The 14,218-nt window shown below is 42.5% G+C and overlaps 12 non-coding genes across 12 annotated transcripts; all 12 read left to right on the top strand.

The window, feature by feature from the left end:
• The first annotated feature begins 848 nt into the window (after positions 1 to 848).
• On the top strand, positions 849 to 920 carry trnah-gug. The gene has a single exon. It is a non-coding gene; the product is annotated as a tRNA-His (tRNA).
• A 542-nt stretch (positions 921 to 1,462) lies between these two features.
• On the top strand, positions 1,463 to 1,551 carry trnay-gua. The gene is given in 2 exon segments: positions 1,463 to 1,499; positions 1,516 to 1,551. It is a non-coding gene; the product is annotated as a tRNA-Tyr (tRNA).
• Positions 1,552 to 1,689: 138 nt separating this feature from the next.
• trnar-acg lies at positions 1,690 to 1,762 on the top strand. Its single transcript has one exon. It is a non-coding gene; the product is annotated as a tRNA-Arg (tRNA).
• Positions 1,763 to 3,033: 1,271 nt separating this feature from the next.
• trnah-gug lies at positions 3,034 to 3,105 on the top strand. Its single transcript has one exon. It is a non-coding gene; the product is annotated as a tRNA-His (tRNA).
• A 548-nt stretch (positions 3,106 to 3,653) lies between these two features.
• On the top strand, positions 3,654 to 3,742 carry trnay-gua. Its single transcript is given in 2 exon segments — positions 3,654 to 3,690; positions 3,707 to 3,742. It is a non-coding gene; the product is annotated as a tRNA-Tyr (tRNA).
• Positions 3,743 to 3,881: 139 nt separating this feature from the next.
• trnar-acg lies at positions 3,882 to 3,954 on the top strand. The gene has a single exon. It is a non-coding gene; the product is annotated as a tRNA-Arg (tRNA).
• Positions 3,955 to 8,006: 4,052 nt separating this feature from the next.
• trnah-gug lies at positions 8,007 to 8,078 on the top strand. The gene has a single exon. It is a non-coding gene; the product is annotated as a tRNA-His (tRNA).
• A 542-nt stretch (positions 8,079 to 8,620) lies between these two features.
• Positions 8,621 to 8,709, top strand: trnay-gua. Its single transcript is given in 2 exon segments — positions 8,621 to 8,657; positions 8,674 to 8,709. It is a non-coding gene; the product is annotated as a tRNA-Tyr (tRNA).
• Positions 8,710 to 8,847: 138 nt separating this feature from the next.
• trnar-acg lies at positions 8,848 to 8,920 on the top strand. Its single transcript has one exon. It is a non-coding gene; the product is annotated as a tRNA-Arg (tRNA).
• A 4,051-nt stretch (positions 8,921 to 12,971) lies between these two features.
• Positions 12,972 to 13,043, top strand: trnah-gug. The gene has a single exon. It is a non-coding gene; the product is annotated as a tRNA-His (tRNA).
• Positions 13,044 to 13,561: 518 nt separating this feature from the next.
• trnay-gua lies at positions 13,562 to 13,650 on the top strand. The gene is given in 2 exon segments: positions 13,562 to 13,598; positions 13,615 to 13,650. It is a non-coding gene; the product is annotated as a tRNA-Tyr (tRNA).
• A 138-nt stretch (positions 13,651 to 13,788) lies between these two features.
• On the top strand, positions 13,789 to 13,861 carry trnar-acg. Its single transcript has one exon. It is a non-coding gene; the product is annotated as a tRNA-Arg (tRNA).
• The last annotated feature ends 357 nt before the right edge of the window (positions 13,862 to 14,218 follow it).

The raw sequence follows: 14,218 nt of genomic DNA, 5'->3' as shown, positions 1-14,218 counted from the left end.
CTTAGATGAAACTTTATGTTACATTTCAACACTAGGTGGCAGCCCAACTGAAGTTGTCACCTCAGATTCTGAAAAAAAAATAAACAAACAAAAAAGACAAATGTAAAATTTGATTGTGGGACCAGTGGAGTGAGGACCTTTAGATGGAGTGCCATTAACCCTTTAAGTACTGTACTTATGGCAGTCTGCCTGGTCCATTTTTGTTTTTCCTTTCAATAAAAGTGTCAGAAAATGTCCCTTTTGTAAAATTTTCTGCCCATTTTCAAGGACAGCTGTGACCTTAAGAATATGGTCAGTAATTTTCATTTTTACATTATATAAATGCTTATAATAGTATGTAATTTCAATACAGTGAAAAAACGGATTTGAATTTCCATCAGGTTTAACTTTACAAACAATTCAAAATGACATAAACAAAAATTCTGAGATTACAGAAATTCAATTTACCATCATTTTCATCATCACAAACTGTTTGGTTTGCTTAGAGCTTTCAGTGTCCATGTAGAATATTTATATATTTCTAAATGTATAGGCGTTTTTTTCAGCAGCAGGTGTCAAAGCAGTTCTTGTCCAGCTGAAGACAGAGCCCAACCATGTATTCCATACACATCCAAGGTGTACATCTTTTGCACAGAGTGCATGGCTTCCTCCCTAGGCATCCATTCTGACTTTTCCTAGTGACCTCTCTTATATTGGTGGGTACAGGAAATTGGCCTTGAGAGGGGAGCTTAGGTGGGCCAGCCACACCAAGCAGCTTTGAACAAAGCTAGGGTAACCTTCATACAAGCGCACAGATGTATATGCACGCGTACGAGCACGCATACACACACACACAGAGGCTCAAAGTGGCCGTGATCGTATAGTGGTTAGTACTCTGCGTTGTGGCCGCAGCAACCCCGGTTCGAATCCGGGTCACGGCAGGCCTGGCAAGCGCTTGGCTGTTCATAATGCTGACAAGTGGTCTTGTCAGCATTTCAGGACCCCAAAATTTTCTTTTATTCATTTATTGTTCAAAATCTGTCATTGACGCTCCACCGCTCTGCCTGTCTCTGTCTGTTAGACTTTATATTTGTCTCTCTGTCTTACTCTGCCTCTCTGACTAAATTTTTCTGTCTCCAACTTTATTGCTGTCCTACTTCCACTCTCTGGCAATATGATCTTACTCTCACCCTTCCTCTGACTGAGTCTGTTTTACTTTCTGTCTCTTTGTCTTGCTGACTCTCTTTGTCTCTCAGTCTATCTGACTGACTCTCTCTATGTCCCTCTAACTGTCTCTGTCAGTCTGACTCACTGTCTGTCTCTCTATCTGACTGACTCTCTCTCTCTCTCTCTTCCTGACACTTTCTCTCTCTCTCTCTCTCTCTGTCTCTATCTCTCTCTCTCTCTCTCTGCCTAACACAATGGCTCGCTCTGTGTACCTCACTCTCTCTCTCTGGGGTGACTGGAAAAGAGCTGCTCCTGACCTTCGATAGCTCAGTTGGTAGAGCGGAGGACTGTAGGTGCTGACTAATAGGTATCCTTAGGTCGCTGGTTCAACTCCGGCTCGAAGGATGTACTTTTCTTGTTGCACTTGTTTCCACACAATGCTAGTGCTCGTTCCTATTTCAAAGCAGGCTGCACACAACCGTCAAACGCCTCCCAACAGGCTCTATGCATGCAGCGAGGGAAACTGTAGAATCTATGATCACAGGGCTAGTGGCGCAATGGATAACGCGTCTGACTACGGATCAGAAGATTCTAGGTTCAACTCCTGGCTAGCTCGTAAAAAGCACACTTTAGCTCGTGGGTATGACTGGAAAGAAATCTCTGCCTAATTCTGTCTCTCACCTGAGTGTACCCCAGAACACAAATAAAAAACTTCATGCAACAAGGGTGCTCTTGCAGCGCTAGAAGAAATCCTTCTTTCCCTACCGCTAAGCTCCAGCTTTTTCAACTCCCACTTCTTATGTCTGTCTCTGCTTTACCTTTATGCTCAATACAAGCCCATGCATATGCAGCAGAGCCAGATATACCATCCAGCAAAGCTGATGGTGTTAACACTAACATCAATAGGGTAACCTCCATACGAGCGCACGCATGCACAGGCACGCAGTGCGCGCACACACACACACACATTTGTGTCTAAGCATCAATGTGAGGACTGAGTCAAATAACCTGCAGAGTGAGAGCCACCATTTCTGCTGGACTTAGATGAAACTTTATGTTACATTTCAACACTAGGTGGCAGCCCAACTGAAGTTGTCACCTCAGATTCTGAAAAAAAAATAAACAAACAAAAAAGACAAATGTAAAATTTGATTGTGGGACCAGTGGAGTGAGGACCTTTAGATGGAGTGCCATTAACCCTTTAAGTACTGTACTTATGGCAGTCTGCCTGGTCCATTTTTGTTTTTCCTTTCAATAAAAGTGTCAGAAAATGTCCCTTTTGTAAAATTTTCTGCCCATTTTCAAGGACAGCTGTCACCTTAAGAATATGGTCAGTAATTTTCATTTTTACATTATATAAATGCTTATAATAGTATGTAATTTCAATACAGTGAAAAAACGGATTTGAATTTCCATCAGGTTTAACTTTACAAACAATTCAAAATGACATAAACAAAAATTCTGAGATTACAGAAATTCAATTTACCATCATTTTCATCATCACAAACTGTTTGGTTTGCTTAGAGCTTTCAGTGTCCATGTAGAATATTTATATATTTCTAAATGTATAGGCGTTTTTTTCAGCAGCAGGTGTCAAAGCAGTTCTTGTCCAGCTGAAGACAGAGCCCAACCATGTATTCCATACACATCCAAGGTGTACATCTTTTGCACAGAGTGCATGGCTTCCTCCCTAGGCATCCATTCTGACTTTTCCTAGTGACCTCTCTTATATTGGTGGGTACAGGAAATTGGCCTTGAGAGGGGAGCTTAGGTGGGCCAGCCACACCAAGCAGCTTTGAACAAAGCTAGGGTAACCTTCATACGAGCGCACAGATGTATATGCACGCGTACGAGCACGCACACACACACACACAGAGGCTCAAAGTGGCCGTGATCGTATAGTGGTTAGTACTCTGTGTTGTGGCCGCAGCAACCCCGGTTCGAATCCGGGTCACGGCAGGCCTGGCAAGCGCTTGGCTGTTCATAATGCTGACAAGTGGTCTTGTCAGCATTTCAGGACCCCAAAATTTTCTTTTATTCATTTATTGTTCAAAATCTGTCATTGACGCTCCACCGCTCTGCCTGTCTCTGTCTGTTAGACTTTATATTTGTCTCTCTGTCTTACTCTGCCTCTCTGACTAAATTTTTCTGTCTCCAACTTTATTGCTGTCCTACTTCCACTCTCTGGCAATATGATCTTACTCTCACCCTTCCTCTGACTGAGTCTGTTTTACTTTCTGTCTCTTTGTCTTGCTGACTCTCTTTGTCTCTCAGTCTATCTGACTGACTCTCTCTATGTCCCTCTAACTGTCTCTGTCAGTCTGACTCACTGTCTGTCTCTCTATCTGACTGACTCTCTCTCTCTCTCTCTCTTCCTGACACTTTCTCTCTCTCTCTCTCTCTCTCTCTGTCTCTATCTCTCTCTCTCTCTCTCTGCCTAACACAATGGCTCGCTCTGTGTACCTCACTCTCTCTCTCTGGGGTGACTGGAAAAGAGCTGCTCCTGACCTTCGATAGCTCAGTTGGTAGAGCGGAGGACTGTAGGTGCTGACTAATAGGTATCCTTAGGTCGCTGGTTCAACTCCGGCTCGAAGGATGTACTTTTCTTGTTGCACTTGTTTCCACACAATGCTAGTGCTCGTTCCTATTTCAAAGCAGGCTGCGCACAACCTGTCAAACGCCTCCCAACAGGCTCTATGCATGCAGCGAGGGAAACTGTAGAATCTATGATCACAGGGCTAGTGGCGCAATGGATAACGCGTCTGACTACGGATCAGAAGATTCTAGGTTCAACTCCTGGCTAGCTCGTAAAAAGCACACTTTAGCTCGTGGGTATGACTGGAAAGAAATCTCTGCCTAATTCTTTCTCTCACCTGAGTGTACCCCAGAACACAAATAAAAAACTTCGTGCAACAAGGGTGCTCTTGCAGCGCTGGAAGAAATCCTTCTTTCCCTACCGCTAAGCTCCAGCTTTTTCAACTCCCACTTCTTATGTCTGTCTCTGCTTTACCTTTATGCTCAATACAAGCCCATGCATATGCAGCAGAGCCAGATATACCATCCAGCAAACCTGATGGTGTTAACACTAACATCAATAGGGTAACCTCCATACGAGCGCACGCATGCACAGGCACGCAGTGCGCACACACACACACACACACATTTGTGTCTAAGCATCAATGTGAGGACTGAGTCAAATAACCTGCAGAGTGAGAGCCACCATTTCTGCTGGACTTAGATGAAACTTTATGTTACATTTCAACACTAGGTGGCAGCCCAACTGAAGTTGTCACCTCAGATTCTGAAAAAAAAATAAACAAACAAAAAAGACAAATGTAAAATTTGATTGTGGGACCAGTGGAGTGAGGACCTTTAGATGGAGTGCCATTAACCCTTTAAGTACTGTACTTATGGCAGTCTGCCTGGTCCATTTTTGTTTTTCCTTTCAATAAAAGTGTCAGAAAATGTCCCTTTTGTAAAATTTTCTGCCCATTTTCAAGGACAGCTGTGACCTTAAGAATATGGTCAGTAATTTTCATTTTTACATTATATAAATGCTTATAATAGTATGTAATTTCAATACAGTGAAAAAACGGATTTGAATTTCCATCAGGTTTAACTTTACAAACAATTCAAAATGACATAAACAAAAATTCTGAGATTACAGAAATTCAATTTACCATCATTTTCATCATCACAAACTGTTTGGTTTGCTTAGAGCTTTCAGTGTCCATGTAGAATATTTATATATTTCTAAATGTATAGGCGTTTTTTCAGCAGCAGGTGTCAAAGCAGTTCTTGTCCAGCTGAAGACAGAGCCCAACCATGTATTCCATACACATCCAAGGTGTACATCTTTTGCACAGAGTGCATGGCTGCAGAGTGAGAGCCACCATTTCTGCTGGACTTAAGGCGCATTCCGACAGAGAAGTTCTAAGAACGCAGTTCTAATAACTGTCCTAGTTCTATGAACGGCCCTTCTCCAGGGGAACTGTTTCATGTTGCATTCGCACATGAGTTGGGGGCGGTAGCGGGACCGATGTGACGCATACGTCTGCGACAGCGACGTGTGACTTTAGCGCCACATAACAACAAAACAAAACCCGCTAAAAACAAAACAACACGGCAAGCTAATATGGAGAAGGAAGAGATCGTAGTGTTCATGCTCTGCTTGATGGAGAAGTTACTGATGGACGATACAACCAGGCGTCTCACGTCGAGGCTGGAAGGCTCCTGAAAGTCAGAAGATGAAGAATCCAGCGGCAGGAGATCCGCCGCAGACAAAGGAGACGACGTGTAAGTTTAACTTATTAAACATGCAGCGATTGTATACGTGTCTTATGAGTAAACATTTCAGATGGTTTTCTACTGTCTGTGTTGAGCAGGTTACAATAAGTAAATATTTCAGACGGCGGGTTTATTGTAACTCGTGTTCTGCGTTTCAGACGTTGCTGCAGCTCATTGAACTCCTCACCGTCCGGCTGGTCCGGAGCAAAGCTGATAACTAGTGGGGAAAAGGTTGTTCTCAATTTTACCGATGAGCAGTGGACAGAGAATTTCTGTATGTCCAGGGAGACATTTCAATACATCTGTGGCCGCCTGAAGCTGCACTGGAGAGGATGGACACAACCACCTGCTGCAGATACTGAAGGAGATGGAGAACAGCCTGGATGTTTTACCTGCTGCCTTCCAGCTAATCACAACACACCTCTTCATAATAAGCATCATGTTCTGGAAGTTCGACAGATAGAACATACATGTATACATGTACACATTTAAAGAGAAAATGTTCCATAGAAAATGCATCATTTCATTTAATTTTTTTTCTTTTTTTGTTATGTGTAAAATAAAGATCTCATCATGTGCTATTAAGCTTTGTGTGTTTTATGGAATCATCAGTAGAAAGGTGAAGGAGAAATCCGTCACTGAAGGGTTGGTTGTGACTGACTTATGGTTTAGAATTATGAGGACATAGTCACACAGATTTAGCGTAGATGAAGGTGAAAATATAAAAAGGGTGGTGAAATGTTTACAGGTGTGTAATTTGTGTCAGATCTTGGTTAAACATGATAAACTTCGTTCTGTGACATGGAGCATATTATAAAGTTGATAAACTAATGTAATTTACACCCAGGGATAAGACTTAAAACGTAGCGGCCAAAGATGGATTATTTAATATTTCATAGCTGTGATAAGTTAATAACTACTCAATATTTTTATTAGCTAATATTTTATAGATGTGTTAATAACTACTCAATATTTTTATTAGCTAATATTTTATAGATGTGGCCAAAGCACATCTAACAGACACAAACTGAAAACTTCAGACTCTTTACAAAGTCATTTATTTTTTTATAGTGAATACAGCAGAGCAAAAATAACGTATACATGTGTGTATATGCTCTGCGTATCACACTGGCTTTTCCTGCCGCACGCAGGAGTCATTTGCTGCGGCGTTGACGGAGTAAACATGTCGGTGGTACAAGCTGTCCAATTTACTGTTTTTTCGGTTCGTCCCGCTCCGGTTGTCGTGGTTCTTAATTTATTTGTAGTCTTGTGTGAGTTTTCTACGTGCGCTGCTTCGCGTTATCCCGCGCTCTCTGACTGAGAGCTGATCGTCAGGAATATTTTCATATTTCGCTGCGAACCTTCAAAACCTCTCTGAAAATCCTCTGTGGCGTAGACGGTCAGAAGAGCTTCGACCTCCTCGTCGGTCCATTTATCGCTTGCTCTGTTGTTGTTTTTGTCCGTATGTGCAACCTTGTTTTTTAAATGTGGCGGGGACACAAAATGCGGAAATCTGGCAAGGGGCGTAGCTACCAGTCACCAAACACCTACGTCAGTAGGGTTCCTATAGAACCCCGCTCAGACCCTGCTTCGGAGTAGGAGCTAAAATGGTTATAGGAACTGGGGGCTTTGGTCCCTAGTTCCTGTATGTCGGAATGCGCGAAAAAACGGTCTGGTTCCTGAAAAGGTTATAGGAACTGCAAAAGGTTCCTACAGTCGGAAAGAGCCTTTTGATGAAACTTTATGTTACATTTCAACACTAGGTGGCAGCCCAACTGAAGTTGTCACCTCAGATTCTGAAAAAAAAATAAACAAACAAAAAAGACAAATGTAAAATTTGATTGTGGGACCAGTGGAGTGAGGACCTTTAGATGGAGTGCCATTAACCCTTTAAGTACTGTACTTATGGCAGTCTGCCTGGTCCATTTTTGTTTTTCCTTTCAATAAAAGTGTCAGAAAATGTCCCTTTTGTAAAATTTTCTGCCCATTTTCAAGGACAGCTGTCACCTTAAGAATATGGTCAGTAATTTTCATTTTTACATTATATAAATGCTTATAATAGTATGTAATTTCAATACAGTGAAAAAACGGATTTGAATTTCCATCAGGTTTAACTTTACAAACAATTCAAAATGACATAAACAAAAATTCTGAGATTACAGAAATTCAATTTACCATCATTTTCATCATCACAAACTGTTTGGTTTGCTTAGAGCCTTCAGTGTCCATGTAGAATATTTATATATTTCTAAATGTATAGGCGTTTTTTCAGCAGCAGGTGTCAAAGCAGTTCTTGTCCAGCTGAAGACAGAGCCCAACCATGTATTCCATACACATCCAAGGTGTACATCTTTTGCACAGAGTGCATGGCTTCCTCCCTAGGCATCCATTCTGACTTTTCCTAGTGACCTCTCTTATATTGGTGGGTACAGGAAATTGGCCTTGAGAGGGGAGCTTAGGTGGGCCAGCCACACCAAGCAGCTTTGAACAAAGCTAGGGTAACCTTCATACGAGCGCACAGATGTATATGCACGCGTACGAGCACACACACACACACACAGAGGCTCAAAATGGCCGTGATCGTATAGTGGTTAGTACTCTGCGTTGTGGCCGCAGCAACCCCGGTTCGAATCCGGGTCACGGCAGGCCTGGCAAGCGCTTGGCTGTTCATAATGCTGACAAGTGGTCTTGTCAGCATTTCAGGACCCCAAAATTTTCTTTTATTCATTTATTGTTCAAAATCTGTCATTGACGCTCCACCGCTCTGCCTGTCTCTGTCTGTTAGACTTTATATTTGTCTCTCTGTCTTACTCTGCCTCTCTGACTAAATTTTTCTGTCTCCAACTTTATTGCTGTCCTACTTCCACTCTCTGGCAATATGATCTTACTCTCACCCTTCCTCTGACTGAGTCTGTTTTACTTTCTGTCTCTTTGTCTTGCTGACTCTCTTTGTCTCTCAGTCTATCTGACTGACTCTCTCTATGTCCCTCTAACTGTCTCTGTCAGTCTGACTCACTGTCTGTCTCTCTATCTGACTGACTCTCTCTCTCTCTCTCTTCCTGACACTTTCTCTCTCTCTCTCTCTCTCTGTCTCTATCTCTCTCTCTCTCTCTCTGCCTAACACAATGGCTCGCTCTGTGTACCTCACTCTCTCTCTCTGGGGTGACTGGAAAAGAGCTGCTCCTGACCTTCGATAGCTCAGTTGGTAGAGCGGAGGACTGTAGGTGCTGACTAATAGGTATCCTTAGGTCGCTGGTTCAACTCCGGCTCGAAGGATGTACTTTTCTTGTTGCACTTGTTTCCACACAATGCTAGTGCTCGTTCCTATTTCAAAGCAGGCTGCACACAACCGTCAAACGCCTCCCAACAGGCTCTATGCATGCAGCGAGGGAAACTGTAGAATCTATGATCACAGGGCTAGTGGCGCAATGGATAACGTGTCTGACTACGGATCAGAAGATTCTAGGTTCAACTCCTGGCTAGCTCGTAAAAAGCACACTTGAGCTCGTGGGAATGACTGGAAAGAAATCTCTGCCTAATTCTTTCTCTCACCTGAGTGTACCCCAGAACACAAATAAAAAACTTCATGCAACAAGGGTGCTCTTGCAGCGCTAGAAGAAATCCTTCTTTCCCTACCGCTAAGCTCCAGCTTTTTCAACTCCCACTTCTTATGTCTGTCTCTGCTTTACCTTTATGCTCAATACAAGCCCATGCATATGCAGCAGAGCCAGATATACCATCCAGCAAACCTGATGGTGTTAACACTAACATCAATAGGGTAACCTCCATACGAGCGCACGCATGCACAGGCACGCAGTGCGCGCGCACACACACACACATTTGTGTCTAAGCATCAATGTGAGGACTGAGTCAAATAACCTGCAGAGTGAGAGCCACCATTTCTGCTGGACTTAGATGAAACTTTATGTTACATTTCAACACTAGGTGGCAGCCCAACTGAAGTTGTCACCTCAGATTCTGAAAAAAAAATAAACAAACAAAAAAGACAAATGTAAAATTTGATTGTGGGACCAGTGGAGTGAGGACCTTTAGATGGAGTGCCATTAACCCTTTAAGAACTGTACTTATGGCAGTCTGCCTGGTCCATTTTTGTTTTTCCTTTCAATAAAAGTGTCAGAAAATGTCCCTTTTGTAAAATTTTCTGCCCATTTTCAAGGACAGCTGTGACCTTAAGAATATGGTAAGTATTTGTCATTTTTACATCATATAAATGCTTATAATAGTATGTAATTTCAATACAGTGAAAAAACGGATTTGAATTTCCATCAGGTTTAACTTTACAAACAATTCAAAATGACATAAACAAAAATTCTGAGATTACAGAAATTCAATTTACCATCATTTTCATCATCACAAACTGTTTGGTTTGCTTAGAGCTTTCAGTGTCCATGTAGAATATTTATATATTTCTAAATGTATAGGCGTTTTTTCAGCAGCAGGTGTCAAAGCAGTTCTTGTCCAGCTGAAGACAGAGCCCAACCATGTATTCCATACACATCCAAGGTGTACATCTTTTGCACAGAGTGCATGGCTGCAGAGTGAGAGCCACCATTTCTGCTGGACTTAAGGCGCATTCCGACAGAGAAGTTCTAAGAACGCAGTTCTAATAACTGTCCTAGTTCTATGAACGGCCCTTCTCCAGGGGAACTGTTTCATGTTGCATTCGCACATGAGTTGGGGGCGGTAGCGGGACCGATGTGACGCATACGTCTGCGACAGCGACGTGTGACTTTAGCGCCACATAACAACAAAACAAAACCCGCTAAAAACAAAACAACACGGCAAGCTAATATGGAGAAGGAAGAGATCGTAGTGTTCATGCTCTGCTTGATGGAGAAGTTACTGATGGACGATACAACCAGGCGTCTCACGTCGAGGCTGGAAGGCTCCTGAAAGTCAGAAGATGAAGAATCCAGCGGCAGGAGATCCGCCGCAGACAAAGGAGACGACGTGTAAGTTTAACTTATTAAACATGCAGCGATTGTATATGTGTCTTATGAGTAAACATTTCAGATGGTTTTCTACTGTCTGTGTTGAGCAGGTTACAATAAGTAAATATTTCAGACGGCGGGTTTATTGTAACTCGTGTTCTGCGTTTCAGACGTTGCTGCAGCTCATTGAACTCCTCACCGTCCGGCTGGTCCGGAGCAAAGCTGATAACTAGTGGGGAAAAGGTTGTTCTCAATTTTACCGATGAGCAGTGGACAGAGAATTTCTGTATGTCCAGGGAGACATTTCAATACATCTGTGGCCGCCTGAAGCTGCACTGGAGAGGATGGACACAACCACCTGCTGCAGATACTGAAGGAGATGGAGAACAGCCTGGATGTTTTACCTGCTGCCTTCCAGCTAATCACAACACACCTCTTCATAATAAGCATCATGTTCTGGAAGTTCGACAGATAGAACATACATGTATACATGTACACATTTAAAGAGAAAATGTTCCATAGAAAATGCATCATTTCATTTAATTTTTTTTCTTTTTTTGTTATGTGTAAAATAAAGATCTCATCATGTGCTATTAAGCTTTGTGTGTTTTATGGAATCATCAGTAGAAAGGTGAAGGAGTAATCCGTCACTGAAGGGTTGGTTGTGACTGACTTATGGTTTAGAATTATGAGGACATAGTCACACAGATTTAGCGTAGATGAAGGTGAAAATATAAAAAGGGTGGTGAAATGTTTACAGGTGTGTAATTTGTGTCAGATCTTGGTTAAACATGATAAACTTCGTTCTGTGACATGGAGCATATTATAAAGTTGATAAACTAATGCAATTTACACCCAGGGATAAGACTTAAAACGTAGCGGCCAAAGATGGATTATTTAATATTTCATAGCTGTGATAAGTTAATAACTACTCAATATTTTTATTAGCTAATATTTTATAGATGTGTTAATAACTACTCAATATTTTTATTAGCTAATATTTTATAGATGTGGCCAAAGCACATCTAACAGACACAAACTGAAAACTTCAGACTCTTTACAAAGTCATTTATTTTTTTATAGTGAATACAGCAGAGCAAAAATAACGTATACATGTGTGTATATGCTCTGCGTATCACACTGGCTTTTCCTGCCGCACGCAGGAGTCATTTGCTGCGGCGTTGACGGAGTAAACATGTCGGTGGTACAAGCTGTCCAATTTACTGTTTTTTTCGGTTCGTCCCGCTCCGGTTGTCGTGGTTCTTAATTTATTTGTAGTCTTGTGTGAGTTTTCTACGTGCGCTGCTTCGCGTTATCCCGCGTTCTCTGACTGAGAGCTGATCGTCAGGAATATTTTCATATTTCGCTGCGAACCTTCAAAACCTCTCTGAAAATCCTCTGTGGCGTAGACGGTCAGAAGAGCTTCGACCTCCTCGTCGGTCCATTTATCGCTTGCTCTGTTGTTGTTTTTGTCCGTATGTGCAACCTTGTTTTTTAAATGTGGCGGGGACACAAAATGCGGAAATCTGGCAAGGGGCGTAGCTACCAGTCACCAAACACCTACGTCAGTAGGGTTCCTATAGAACCCCGCTCAGACCCTGCTTCGGAGTAGGAGCTAAAATGGTTATAGGAACTGGGGGCTTTGGTCCCTAGTTCCTGTATGTCGGAATGCGCGAAAAAACGGTCTGGTTCCTGAAAAGGTTATAGGAACTGCAAAAGGTTCCTACAGTCGGAAAGAGCCTTTTGATGAAACTTTATGTTACATTTCAACACTAGGTGGCAGCCCAACTGAAGTTGTCACCTCAGATTCTGAAAAAAAAATAAACAAACAAAAAAGACAAATGTAAAATTTGATTGTGGGACCAGTGGAGTGAGGACCTTTAGATGGAGTGCCATTAACCCTTTAAGTACTGTACTTATGGCAGTCTGCCTGGTCCATTTTTGTTTTTCCTTTCAATAAAAGTGTCAGAAAATGTCCCTTTTGTAAAATTTTCTGCCCATTTTCAAGGACAGCTGTCACCTTAAGAATATGGTAAGTATTTGTCATTTTTACATTATATAAATGCTTATAATAGTATGTAATTTCAATACAGTGAAAAAACGGATTTGAATTTCCATCAGGTTTAACTTTACAAACAATTCAAAATGACATAAACAAAAATTCTGAGATTACAGAAATTCAATTTACCATCATTTTCATCATCACAAACTGTTTGGTTTGCTTAGAGCTTTCAGTGTCCATGTAGAATATTTATATATTTCTAAATGTATAGGCGTTTTTTCAGCAGCAGGTGTCAAAGCAGTTCTTGTCCAGCTGAAGACAGAGCCCAACCATGTATTCCATACACATCCAAGGTGTACATCTTTTGCACAGAGTGCATGGCTTCCTCCCTAGGCATCCATTCTGACTTTTCCTAGTGACCTCTCTTATATTGGTGGGTACAGGAAATTGGCCTTGAGAGGGGAGCTTAGGTGGGCCAGCCACACCAAGCAGCTTTGAACAAAGCTAGGGTAACCTTCATACGAGCACACAGATGTATATGCACGCGTACGAGCACACACACACACACACAGAGGCTCAAAGTGGCCGTGATCGTATAGTGGTTAGTACTCTGCGTTGTGGCCGCAGCAACCCCGGTTCGAATCCGGGTCACGGCAGGCCTGGCAAGCGCTTGGCTGTTCATAATGCTGACAAGTGGTCTTGTCAGCATTTCAGGACCCCAAAATTTTCTTTTATTCATTTATTGTTCAAAATCTGTCATTGACGCTCCACCGCTCTGCCTGTCTCTGTCTGTTAGACTTTATATTTGTCTCTCTGTCTTACTCTGCCTCTCTGACTAAATTTTTCTGTCTCCAACTTTATTGCTGTCCTACTTCCACTCTCTGGCAATATGATCTTACTCTCACCCTTCCTCTGACTGAGTCTGTTTTACTTTCTGTCTCTTTGTCTTGCTGACTCTCTTTGTCTCTCAGTCTATCTGACTGACTCTCTCTATGTCCCTCTAACTGTCTCTGTCAGTCTGACTCACTGTCTGTCTCTCTCTCTTCCTGACACTTTCTCTCTCTCTCTCTCTCTCTGTCTCTATCTCTCTCTCTCTCTCTCTGCCTAACACAATGGCTCGCTCTGTGTACCTCACTCTCTCTCTCTGGGGTGACTGGAAAAGAGCTGCTCCTGACCTTCGATAGCTCAGTTGGTAGAGCGGAGGACTGTAGGTGCTGACTAATAGGTATCCTTAGGTCGCTGGTTCAACTCCGGCTCGAAGGATGTACTTTTCTTGTTGCACTTGTTTCCACACAATGCTAGTGCTCGTTCCTATTTCAAAGCAGGCTGCACACAACCGTCAAACGCCTCCCAACAGGCTCTATGCATGCAGCGAGGGAAACTGTAGAATCTATGATCACAGGGCTAGTGGCGCAATGGATAACGCGTCTGACTACGGATCAGAAGATTCTAGGTTCAACTCCTGGCTAGCTCGTAAAAAGCACACTTTAGCTCGTGGGTATGACTGGAAAGAAATCTCTGCCTAATTCTGTCTCTCACCTGAGTGTACCCCAGAACACAAATAAAAAACTTCATGCAACAAGGGTGCTCTTGCAGCGCTAGAAGAAATCCTTCTTTCCCTACCGCTAAGCTCCACCTTTTTCAACTCCCACTTCTTATGTCTGTCTCTGCTTTACCTTTATGCTCAATACAAGCCCATGCATATGCAGCAGAGCCAGATATACCATCCAGCAAACCTGATGGTGTTAACACTAACATCAATAGGGTAACCTCCATACGAGCGCACGCATGCACAGGCACGCAGTGCGCGCACACACACACACACACACAT

Source organism: Melanotaenia boesemani, chromosome 21, assembly GCF_017639745.1.
Source record: "Melanotaenia boesemani isolate fMelBoe1 chromosome 21, fMelBoe1.pri, whole genome shotgun sequence".
NCBI lineage: Eukaryota > Metazoa > Chordata > Actinopteri > Atheriniformes > Melanotaeniidae > Melanotaenia > Melanotaenia boesemani.
This window is presented reverse-complemented; position numbering and strand designations above follow the sequence as displayed.